A 13605-nucleotide genomic window follows, 5' to 3' on the forward strand; every position below is an offset into this window, starting at 1 on the left:
GATTTGCAGAGTATACATATAGATGTAGATGAAGATGTAAAACTTGACTATGGCACAGCTAACAGCTGCAACACATACGCAACACTAGTATACCCATCCTGCCACTGCAGGTCCACAGCATAGGTGCAGGACCGAGCGAGGTGGTGCAGTGGTCAGCACAGTGGACTCGCTTTCGGAAGGACGACGGTTCAAACCCGCGTCAGGCCATCCTGATTAGATTTTCCGTGATTTCCCTAAATCGTTTCAGGAAAAGGCCGGAAAGGTTCCTTTGAAAGAGCACGGCCGACTTCCTTCCCCATCCTTCCCTAATCCTATCGGACCGATGACCTCGCTGTTTGGTCCCCTCCTACAAATCAACCAACCAACCAAAAGGTGCAGGCGAGGTGCTGCCAACCATACGCATGCCGCAAGGCGAGAAACGTGAAGCTCGCCGATGCGAAGATACTTTGCAAATGCACAATAGTTTCATTTTGAAATCTGAGGGCGTTTCGCCTGTCTCATACATCTTGTTCGCCACGTACTATAGTTCTGTGCTCGCTGGGTCTCGCAAGGATGTCTGTAGTTCAGAGAGACCTGTGCTCTTATCTCAACGAATTGTGACTTTTACAATTTTATCGATTAAAGAATGTGTAGCGTTACTATAAAATGTATAAATTACTTGATAGTTGACATGCGTCACTTGTTCCTACGGTGTTGCCTCATCGGCCGCCGGCTGTCGCTCGGTTACAGGTAACACACAAACACAGCAACTGATTTCACAAATGCTGTTAATGTGTAACGCGGAGGAATGTTGGAAGTGGCCGCTCAAGATATCTCGGAAATGCGAGATGCTCTGTCGACAACTGAGTTTAAGAGACCAATGATTCAACTGCGACGGACAACGCCTTTCGTGGCCCTGAATTTAAACTCCTGACCTAAGCTAACCACAACCTCATGATTTGCAATACATTCAAGAAAGCGGTGGTAAACCCTCTGCGGCAGAACAAACATCATGATCGCTTTATTCACGGTTATTAAAACTAATTTCTACTAGCAAACGATGACAGAAAAAGTTCTGTTTCAGCGCTGAAAGCTAACCTAACTTCTTGCTATCAATGGTTACCTGGAACTAGTTTCTCACTGACTACATGAGCAGCTGCCTTACTAACCGATGAACACCTCGTTGGCACTCGGTTTCAGGTTATAGACAACATAGACACATTCCAGACGAAAAAAGATTGATAGATTGAAAAACAAGAGCAAATAAAAGATGCCAATGCAATGATGAAAATTACAAACAATTAATTGAATAAAAATGATAATGAACATCTTTTGATTGGATATGGAAACAAATATCATGGCATTTGAACTACGACCTTCAACATTGCAAGTTATTGTGCCAACCATTGCGCTAAAGTACAATGCCAACTGTAGCTCTTAAATTTTTGACTGTGTCACACAGTAGTAATGAGGAATTGCAGCCTTCAAAAATTCGTTTTCACGTATTGTCGTGCGAAACTCATCTAACGTAAACCAGTTTTGTGATTATGATAACCGCACATGTGACGCTAAATCGCATTTTGTGAGAGAGTACCCAGTAGTGTTTAGTTACTGCTGTGTATAAAACATGCGTATCTCGTTTGCATCGTTATGTGTGTGTGTGTTATTTGTGGTGTGGTTGTCATGTATGATGAAATACGAAATAGAAGCCCCGACATATGATTCGGGATCCAAACACGTCAAGAAAGAATACCGGACAAGAAACTGAAAGCGAACTGACCAACTGTTGTGGCACCGCGTGGGATTAGCCGAGCTGTCTAGGGTGCTGCAAAAAAAAAAAGGTTCAAATATGTGTGAAATCTTATGGAACTTAACTGCTAAGGTCATCAGTCCCTAAGCATACACACTACTTAACCTAAATTATCCTAATGACAAACACTCACACCCATGCCCGAGGGAGGACTCGAGCCTCCGCCGGGACCAGCCGCACAGTCCATGACTGCAGCGCCTCAGACCGCTCGGCTAATCCCGCGCGGCTAGGGTGCTGCAGTCATAGACTGTGCGGCTGGTCCCGGCGTAGGTTCGAGTCCTTCCTCGGTCATGGGTATGTGTGTTTGTCCTTAGGATAATTTAGGTTAAGTAGTGTGTAAGCTTAGGGACTGATGACCTTAGCAGTTAAGTTCCATAAGATTTCACACATATTTGAACATTTTTTTGAACTGTTGTGGCAGCTTGACAACGGGGAATTGCTCGGGCGTTATGTTCAAGGCGCCGACTGGAGGAAACCAGCTCCAACGCGTGATGTGGCAACTATCAAGTAATTTTAATCAGACTATAGTTTCTTAGTTACAGCTTTTATCTGTCGAGTGAACTACAGTAGCAATAAATGCTACAGGCACTCGTTTACGCTTCTACGAATGGACGCTCCGTGCTAGCGAGTGTTCTCCGAAGCAGAGTGATTGGGAACATAGCCGATCTGCAGCCCCTGCGCTCCAGCGCGGCGGCAGGTGGCGCGGCCGGCAGGCAGGGTGTGTGCGCGCAGGCGCTGTGGCGCCGACGCCGACGCCCGCTCGGCCAGTAGCGATGTGATACGCAGACAGGCAGCCCACCACGTCGACTGCAGAGGACGCCCTCCAGAGCAGGTGAGCGCGCGGCCGCCGCCGCCGCCGCCGCCGCTGCTGCTGGCGGCCGGCGCGATGCGTTGCGGGCTGCATACTTGGTGGGGGGCGAGCCAGCATTTCGCGCCGTCTCCTACGTTTGCTCGTGGTTATTCTATATACGGCAAGCTTCCGCTTATCCGAGCGATTGCGGACCCGAGACTGCACAGATAACCGGAAAACTCGGGTAATTCGAAACACACATGTTTTTACCGGAAACTGCTATTTTTTGTGTTTACAAAACAAGCTATATTTCGCACTCAAAAACCTGCTGCATTATTTACTCGCAACTCGCCGGAAAATATTTTTCGTAAGACGTAACACCGCTTACATTTCGCGAACGGTTCAAGATAACTACTCGAGGTTTTTGGCAAATTATAAAAATTAGAGGATATATAATTTTGTTGCGTGCTGAATCCTCTTAGAGAGATTTTGAAGCAAGTATTTTTTAATGGAACTTATTGACGGCATTCTAAAGCTCTTGGAAAGACGAATGCGGTGGTATAACGCCAGTTAAAGTTGGCGTCGAAAGTTTTTGCAAGAATATCCCTGAAATGAGCCAAAGTTGAAAATCTGTAAGACCCTAGTCGACTGTTGTGATGGAAACACAGCCAACAAGGGCTCCCATTGTCTTTGTTTCAAATCTTTCGACTGTTCTCTTGATTTCACAACCGCTCTTCAGTACAACAAACATATCAGAAATAGCCTTCCAAACGCCTGCTGATACACAAGAAGTTAGTACATATTTCTATTTACAAAAATATTGTCTACATCTGTAACTATGTCGTTTGAAGAAGGTCCAAAAATTATCTTTAATCTTAGTGGGCCTATGTGCTTGTCTCAAGAAGAAATACTGCCGCCCTATTTGGTGGTATTTCCACCGCAACAGCTGACTACGGCACATTGGCCTTCAGTTTTGACATATTTCACGAGTATCTCTTTGCGGAGTGTTTCAAAGCCCTCGTTAACAAATATTATATCATTGTATTCGTTCTTCTTTTCAAATGTCTTTAAAAGTTCTATCGTTGCGTTAAAAAAAAATTTTTCTATAAGTATCTAGACTGAAACAAGAGGTAAGAATATTAAACGTCCAACAAAGCCGCGCGCTCTCTTTTTAATATAACTATTTGATGAAAATCTCATTCCGATATTTTGCACCGTTCACGAAACCAATGAGGTGAAAGCGGGTTTTACGTCATTCAGCTTGTGTGCGGATGGCGGCTAGCATACCTATTACAACTGAAATGCTCCCCTCTAAAGTGTCATTTTCTTTTTTGCTGAAAGCTGATAGCAGCATCAAAACGTTGTATTTTTTTGTGTGAAAAAACTCACACTTTCCGCGTCGTACCGTCTTTTTGAAATTCGGTGTTACGTAAACATTGCCGCCCACCTATTTACAGTCGATAAATATCCGCCCAACCGAAAATTAAAGCTATTCGAGCACACTTCGTGACTAATTTAAAATTAATAAATATGCAGCTTGCAGTTCTCAGTCAGTTCAGAGATTCATTATATTGTCAGTGACAAAACTATACTTCTTCTTTGTCTCTGTCTATGTGTGAGTTTATGTGTGTGTGTGTGTGTGTGTGTGTGTGTGTGTGTGTGTGTGTGTGTGTGTGTTGTTCTCCTCTAGAAGTGTTTGCACCCGATAATTGCTTGGCTGCATTTGTATGCATCATTATGAGAGATTTGCCCGAAGAAATCTTTCATTAGGAGATGCCCCTTAACAAGCGAATGGTTACATGTACGGTTTGATCCGATTCGATTGTTATAGACATGTAGCGACAGGCAATCACGAGACTGCCTTTCATAACTGAGTATTCACCAAGGAGAAAGCTCAATTCTCAATCTACCGCAACCCTCTTGTACCGTTTAAGTAGTACAATATACAACTTTCTGAATCAATACGTTGTCAGACAACGAACGATCAAAAAATAAGCACACGTCCTCATACTTGTATGAGTTGTGTTTCAATCAGAAACATACAAGACCATTTTTAAAATAAGTTACACTGCTCAGAATTTACATATAATCTGTTACTGCTGGTTACTATATTCTTACAAAAGTAAGTTGCTAACGAAGTCATATGCTTTGAAATATTTTTAATTATTGCCATACTTGTACAATAAACGTGTCGTCGCCATACAGCAGTTTCTGATTGCAGTAAAATGAACAGTTTAATATTATTCCTTTCTGTAAGTAAATGACTACTTACCCATAACAAGAAGAACCGTTAAGCACTCCCTAGCGTGCTGAATGGAGATTGCCACAAAAGATGTAATGTGAAGCAAAATTCAAATCTTTTAAATTAACAGTACAAAAATGTCTCATTGATCGACGATTAAAATTTGTTAGCAGACATGCTTCAACTGTTTTCTTCAAAAAGAGATACAAGTTTGTTTTTTATTAAAAATCTTGTTTTATTTGCACCTAAATCCTTAGCATTTGAGTGATGTAGTCATTAGCAACACGCATTTTATCAGTGACGGACATACACTACATGCATAGTAATCTTCAGTCAAGTAAAATTATGTTTTTCAGGATACCCATTATGGATGACGAACTGCAACTGAGAGTTCTATTGGCGATTTATTTGGGCATAAATATGCAAGCAGTCGATTTTTTTTTATTTTTGATGTGATGTACTTTCGAAGCAGTGGACACCATCATCAGACCGAGGTGTTACAGGAACATCACATCATAGACCCAGTTTGGTGGGACATTGTGGTGACGATACTGGCGGAAACGACGTATGTTCAGTTATGAAACGTTTATGAAACGGAAAGATTGTTATGTTTTGGGTACTTAGAGTACACTGCATCATGATATTCATAAAAAATCCGTTCCATGATTTGTATTATCAGGTACTACATATAAATATACATGTATTACCTGGAAAACGGAATCGCTATGGATAACTCGATTCAGTACACTGTAAGTACCCAAAAAGTGACAACCTCTTCATTTCATAAACGTTTCACTATCGATAAGTAAACTGCCGCCATTTTCGCCAGCACCATGACGACAGCGTATAGCTACGCTTGGTATACGATATGTTCCTGTGACACTTCCATCTCATGATGAGACTACACTGGTTCGAAACCTACCCAGATTTAAAGGATAACTTTTTCGAAACCCTGTAACTGTCTACGGTTCTGAAGCATAAGTTTGAAATTTGGCTCATAGATGCCTACAACATTTCTCTGCAATGGTGCAAAACCGTGGCGCCCTGCGTTGTCACCCTCGAGCTCGACGACACTTCAAACGGCAAAACAAAGACCAGAGCTCAGAAGTTCATGTGACGTATAAACTGAGTTAATGAGGTCACACTATCATCAAATTTCACCACAGTTATGGTGAATTACATCGCGTCACACCCCCTCCTACCACTTTTTACCCCTTCTTTTGACGCCTCCACGATGGAAGTCAGAACCGCGACTTCCAGCGTTGAAATCACTCAGCTTTCTCACGGGTGGCCGAAGAAAGCATTTCAGACACACCACCACTCAGCATCGAAACGAAAAAGCCTCAAGATGTGGCATAAATGGCCTCATTGGAACCACACCTTCCCTTGTGACGTTGATTCCCACACATTACGTGTTCGAAAACGACAGTTTACAGAGCGATGTACGATGGGAAGACGTTGTTGACTATCTCCTGGGTGATTCAACACATCTCTATGGACGTCATGGGGCTGCAACCCGATTGAAGTTGCTCTCCCTCCTTGGGAGAGCAGTATGACTGCAATTATTGCTCTGGTGTACAGGGTGGAACCACTAGGGAACGTTCAAAAGCAGTCGAGCAAATTTGGAATTGATCTGAAGCAGCAAAGGGTCCTTATGCTTTTTCAGTGTTTCTCTTTCTTGCCCTCCCATGACGTGATCATGGAGAGGTGTGTCACTGACACATGTGTAAATAGAATGGCAAAGCGTCTCCCTGAGAACCCTCAGGTTGGCAAAATCTTCGATGGCACCCATCCAAATTTATTGAATATTTTCAGAATGTGCCTTTGCAGAAAAAACCTGCGAAATATTGCTATACGCTTGCAGGCAGATCACTGGCGTCAGAGGTGAGTCATGTGGTTGCCTACCAGCAGGTGACTCGGGCTACTTTGCAAGTTTTGTCTATAAAGGAACATTTTTAAAATTCTCAATAAATGTGCGTGGATGCTGCCTAGAATGTTACAGAACTGGGGTTTCTTAGAGCGACCCTTTTCCATTTTACTCATAAATGTGTCAGTTTTGCACCGCTCTGTGATCACACCACAGGAGGGCATGAAAGAGATACACTGAGAAAGCCTAAGGACCCTCTGCTGATTCAGTTCACGTTCAAATTTAGTCGAAGGGTTTTGAACGGTTCCTAGTGGTTCCACACCACACACCAGAGCAAAAAGTGCCGTTGCAGTGCACTCCAAATGGGTGATACCACGTCCAATGGAACTGCTAGCCTGTGGTGTCTGGCGCATGGGTCGAACCGACCATAAGGTGTTAACAGTGCCAAATTTTGTCAAAATCGTCTTTCTCTTGCTCACTGCACTGCAAGCTGTCGTTCTCGACGACAGAATGTGTGGGAATCAACGTCCCAAGGAAAGAAGTTTTCCGCTGTAACCCATAGGAAAACCACGTGACTTCAACACTGGGCGTCGCATTCTGATCTTCATCGCAGAGGCGTCAAAAGAATGCGTGAAAAGTGAAAAGACTGACTATGACTACCTCCCTATCGTTTGACACGCCCACAGTGGCACTGGGCAGAATTGTGGTGAAATTTGATGTCAGTGTGACATCACTAAACCAGATTACACGTCACAAGAACTTCTGAGCTCTGCTTTTTTTCTCTTTGTGTTGACACCATGCTGTTTGAAGCGTCATCAAGACCGATATTGACGGGTCACTATTTTTCCACATTGCAGAGGAAGGTCGTAAGCACAGTTGAGACAAATTTCAAACACTGCATCCAAAAGTCTCGAAAAGTTCTTGACTGGTTTACTTCATACTTTTACACGATGCTCTAATAAAAATTCGGATGGACAAAGGCTATATATTTTTCCAACATATATATAAATGAGATACAGGAAGAAACGTTGTTAGCAAAAATCTCGAAAAGTTCTTGACCGATTTACTCCCAATTTTTACACGACGTTCTAATAAATATAGAGAGGCAATAGTCTATATATTTTTCGAATGTATATTATATATAAAGCGTAAACGTTGGTAACAAAAATATTGAATAGTTCTGACCGATTTGCTTCAATAAACATTCGGATGGCCATGGACAATATTTTTTTAAACATCAGTGCACAGATTACTTGCTAAAACCGACTGCCAGAAATATAATGCTGTGTTGTTCCGTGCTGTGAAAATGTGTGGTTCCGTTTTCTTCCTCGCAGTCGGTTATAGCTACACTAGCATTGCATTTGCACTATTAGATAAATTGTTTTCCAGTGTATATTATTTTCGTAATACATAATTTTAAACAAATGTTGTACACATAAGAAAGTGCTGTTTTTCCCTTCCTCGCAATCTGTTTTAACAGAAGTGAGAAAGGCTTATTTATGATTTACCGACTTATGATTAGAATACTGCAGCGGAATCTGAATCCTCCAAAACTTTGTAATCCTACCTATTCGCAGATAAGAACTATGCGGAATGCTCTCATTGAAGGTATCGTACTCGCAGATGCAGCAGCTAGAGAGATCTCTCTCATACCCTCTTCTATACCAACGATGCCAACCATATTAGCCATTCATGTTAAGTGGCTTAATTTCGAGATCAAGGTTTCATTGCCAGTAAAAATAAACAACGTTCCCCGCCAGAGAGAGGTGTAATGAGGAGAAGATGAGATTGACAGAGTTTGGGGGAGGGGTGGAGAAGGTGGACATACCAGGGTGGAAGGGGAGATGCAGAGAGACAGGGTGGACGAGATGACTGACAGGGAGGGGTGGCAGGAGAGAGAGAGAGAAGGACAATGCTACGAGCAGGAAGAGATTAAGACGTATATCCAGTTACTATACATATTTAGCAATTGCAAAGCACTACCAGGTTCGCCAGTTGCTAATAAAGTAAGCAAATAACTCGGTAAGTATTAAAAGCAAGGTTGTAATAAAACAACAATACCAAATTGATTAAGAAAAAGTTATTATGAACACTGTGGTTGTTGAACACAAATTCGTGGAACAATCGAATTGACGTTCTGAAAATCATCGCCAGTTACATCAAGTACCTCAGTGTGGTGTAAAAGCATTAGTATGGTGCACAATTTGTCCTACAAAATTTGATGGTAGTGTGAGGATAAACGGTTCATCGGAAATGATCATCACCGCTCCCATTTGTGCACTGTTGGTGCTGCATTCGGCAGGAATACAAGGTCGGTTGACAACCGCCAAGAAAAACAAAACGATTGGGGGAATCTCTCAGACCGCCCTATATCTCTCATCGACAATCGTACCTCAAGATTCGTTGGCTAAACGGACCAGAGTCACATTTCGCAATCACCCCATCACACACAACTCGTAAGATAATGCGTATGACAGAAGTACATGGGACAGCAATTTTTTTAACCTGTACTGTGGCGAGAACGCTATACCTTTGAAATAAGGGGTATGTAAATGGTGGGACGTACAACAGCATGAATTGTCAAATGCCACATACACGTCATGTTGAATTACAGTTGTGTTCAGTGAAAATACATTGTTGCGAAGTACGTTATACGACGCCCACACCTGAAAATTATATCACTGATGTTACAAATGTGCTTCTCATGTCAATAACATTACAACTCCTGCCCACAGCATTGCTAAATGGATATAGAGTACTCTATCATATGTACTTGCCCACACACAATGAATCTTTTGAGCACTGTGATACGCCGAACTGATATGCGATTTCAAAATAAAGATCCTACAGTGTACTCTGTTACAAATCGCATAAAAGTTTATAGCACCTCAAAAAGTTAAGTGGCCGTAATGTCATCGAAAGTTCCCCAAATGTTTATTGTTGGACTTCCATTTGATGAATTGAATGTTACACTGCATTTTACTGCTTGGGGATAAAGCTGTATAAAGATCATAAAAAACAACTGATATCTCCGATTATATCAGTAATATACTTCCACATTCTTTAAATACACTGAAGAAATATTACAAAGCGACATTAAACTGTACGATTATGTGAGGAAAGTAATACGGAACGTGCATGAAAGATAGAGTAATAGAAGAAATCCTGAGAAAGTCAAGTGCATCTATTACGGAAATGTCTTCGTAGGTCGACCTATTCTAGAATGTTGCTCTATGTATAGTAGAGAGTCAACCTGACCATAGCCCATAGCAGTTGACTACGGTCTAACGAATGGAGGTAGCTATTCGAGAATGACCTCCGTAGCAGTTCAACGTCAACAACCAAACATCTCAAATACAGAACAGAGAAATAACATCAGACCTGTCAGGCTGCCTAAGGAAACGTACAGATAGGCATCTGTCGCTAAAGCCATATGCGAGTGTTATTGTGCGAATAATATTTGCAGCGTAAAATAGTTTGCGGAGTGTATGTGTAAATATGGTTTAAGTTTAGCGGCGTGGAATACGAACGTGCTAAACCAAAGCAGCTGATGTTAACAGCGGTCCTAGGACGACGTAGGCACAATAGTCTCTGCTAAACGTTACGGTGATCATTGGCGTGATTGGGTACTGATCCATATCGGGGCAATAAACAGCCCCCTGTACCTCCAGTAAGTAATGTCTTTATAATATAATTTGTTTTAGAGTCATTAGAACTAAGAACCACCAACCCAACCTCAGGAAGATGTCATGATAGAGCATTACACTTGACACACTTTTCGAGAAAGAAACGACACTCTGTCTACAGACAGGAATGCTTGACGTATCACACACTTGTTTTTATTTTAGATACAGTCACATAACGCGTTACCAGTCGCAACCGTTTTCTACCATATATTGACCGTTTCAGATTCTACGAAAACAAAAGAAGAAAAAGTCTACATTAGAATCTTAATATCAGTAATTTTCTTTTTGTCAGTTCTACTTGTAAGTACATACAGAAAAATCAAAACACATAAGATTCACGCCTATACGCCATAGTCGTTATCTGGCGAATAAATCCGTCGCGACTTGCGTTGTCATACTAAACCTAAGAACAAAAGGGTGGGATTTTATAAGCATAATCAAATGGTATCTCCCTTTCCATACTCTTTGCCACAGACGTGCCCGTTCTCTATGCGACAAAGCAGAACCTGATTATACAAAGAGGCATAAAACAGTTACACGGAAACAGATTTGAAAAACTCATTAGCTTTCATTCTACTAGCCTAGCTTTTGTGCCTCATATTCAAATAATTTACTATGTTTATTTGCTGCAAGTGTGAACAATTAAATGTTCGTTGCGTATCAGTGAAGAGCGCAAGTAATAGAAGTAATAAAACGATATGTAAAAAGTGCTTCTTCATTTTTAATAAAAGGAAAGTAGGAATGACAGACTTTTTAACAATAGATTAAATCCCCCGACAGAATTTCGGAGGTTGTTCGGGGATATCTTCATTATGCTACAAGGAACTGGTAGTCTCCAGTGGCTCATTATACAGTATTTTCATTTCGTTTGATTCTTTATCTCCATTTATATTTGTACCTGTACTGAACTTAAAATTTCGACGCAACCGTGGTAGGCGCTGTGTGTCTTGCTTGGAAACAAACCTGTTCGTTCTATTTTCTCGCGGTATATGCTGTTGACGACACTAATGCCCGTTTTATTCTACACCCTCAGACTTGCATTCAGTACCTCTCGACACTGTCTAGGATTTCTTTTCCCAGCAGCGTTTATTGTACGTTAACAGTGATTCACAGCTTTGTGGATAGGCTTATTGATGTAGTGATGGCCGAATGCGCATCATGTACAGGTTCACTAAATGCAACAACGTAAGAGCTTCGAAATAACGCTATGATGAGCTTGCTCACACAGCAACAGCAACAACACCATAGTGATAAAAGCGTACCGTACGTGTTTTGTCTGAGGACTGTTGGTTTACTCAGTATTTTGTGTTGTACCTTTTGGTGATCGCACGTTATTAACTTTCTCACTGTTGCGAAAGTATTTTCACAAAAACGAAGGTAACTTAGGTAACTAACTGAATAACTGATAATTACAACATTACTCTGCAACGAGTCGCCGGAGATCACAGGTCACTTACAACAAAAAGAAAATATCTTTGAACAAAACATTCTCCAAAATTTCATGGGTGTATTCTCATTTCCTCCTGCATATTATCCACGACTGGTCGCTTTTCCACATCTGGTTGCGAGGTATTCGTATCAATGGTCCGGGCCCCGTTGTCTATTCTGAGCATATGACCTATTAGCTAAATTTCTCCCTACCTCACAACTGCAAGTGAAGATACCTCAGTCTTCGGGTTGGGTGTGCGTAAGGGTGAGGGGAGTGAATTCCTTGTCTCTCCTCACTATAGAATCTGGCGGAAGGAGTTTTTATTAGTTGCGGGGTTCTCGTACACCATCAATTCTCTTGGACAAAGTTAGTTCTTTCCGTCAGCTTGTGACGAAGTAGAACCCGCTCAAATATTAATCTAACTAGAAATGACAATGTTCATCTAATAACTTCGAGGAGCACTCACTGGAAACTGAAAAAAAAAACAGGAAAATTTGTTTCTGCTACGTATATGATAAGTTTTTTTTTGTGGAGGCATGGCAGAGAGGAAGAAGATTCAGTTTACCAAGGAGCAGGAGGTAGATTTGGTGACACAGGTTACCGAAAACCTGCGAGCACAGGCCATTACCTACACCGAATTCGAACTACCACCCATAACAGCGAAGCACCGTAAAAACATTGGTGGATACAGCGGAGAACATTTGAAAATCCGAGATGCTTGACGGGGAATTGAAACACCTTACCAATGCTTTGCTCAAGACTTGTTATTCGTACACGTACAACATACACTGGGCTCCGCGATCTGTATATCATACATTTAACATTATGTGTAGAGCAGAAGTTCATTATCCATGGTACACACCTGTATCACAAAGCGTATCATCCATCAAACAGTTACTTAACATCAGCCAATAACACAGTACACGACTTACACGCCAAGACAATCACTTTGTTTTCGCTTCAGACACTTGGTTGGTGTATTTCTCTGTCGACCCCTCGATATGTTTCTACAGCTCTAAATATCTCGCTTGACATGGCACTTTCAAATATTCCTAGTACATCGATTTACAATTTAATAAAAAACCACAGCTTCCTTCACATTATTAGGTTCATGGAAAATAAATTGAATAACTAGTAAACGTGCAAACACACAGCATCAGGATAAATGAAAAGAACAGTTCCATCAATAGAAGCTCCATGATGTAAACAGAAACAATGGTGCACAAAGAAATGTGGTGACAAAACTCATTCTAAAATAAATATTCCAATGTGTCAAGCGAACAAAGCGTAAACCAAGGAAAAATAAAGCACAACGTAAAGGAAAGAAAGAATGCATATCACACTGTAGGGTTATCTTCAAAACCTGTAAAATTTGGTTGTTGCGGCATGACACGGCTCGAAATTGACCAACTCATTTGTATTAAAAAATGGCAATTTTAGATTCTTTCCCCTCCCCCCACCCCCAGATAATTTTCTTCGCATTTCCACGGTCGTCGGCAGTTTGCATTAATAAGTACATCGTTCCTGCTTCCTTTTTATTGAAAACAAAACGCTTACGCATTTGTTTTTATTTCTTTTACGATAGGCGCTCTTCACTGATGTGCTATGAATGACTAATTTTCAGAACTTAGTTGTAGCAGTAAATAAATGTAATAAGGTATTTGAAATTATTTTAAAAAATCAGATAAAAGTGCCAGCCTGTCGGATCAGAATCCACTAGATGTATGACGACAACAAGTGCCGAAAACTATGAGGTATAGGTATGAATTTCAAACGTTAACATTTTTACTTTTTACTATTTA

General features: G+C 41.3%; 1 protein-coding gene across 1 annotated transcript in view; it reads left to right on the forward strand.

Moving 5' to 3' along the window:
• Positions 1 to 2568: 2568 nt before the first annotated feature.
• The window catches only part of LOC124607367 (nucleolar protein dao-5-like), a 330964-nt gene continuing 319927 nt past the window's right edge, over positions 2569 to 13605 (forward strand). The window contains exon 1 of the mRNA XM_047139680.1: positions 2569 to 2621. The gene's annotated coding sequence lies outside the window, so the exon portion shown is untranslated. The remainder of the gene's footprint in view (positions 2622 to 13605) is intronic.

This window comes from Schistocerca americana, chromosome 3 (genome assembly GCF_021461395.2).
Source record: "Schistocerca americana isolate TAMUIC-IGC-003095 chromosome 3, iqSchAmer2.1, whole genome shotgun sequence".
Classification (NCBI taxonomy): Eukaryota; Metazoa; Arthropoda; class Insecta; order Orthoptera; family Acrididae; genus Schistocerca; species Schistocerca americana.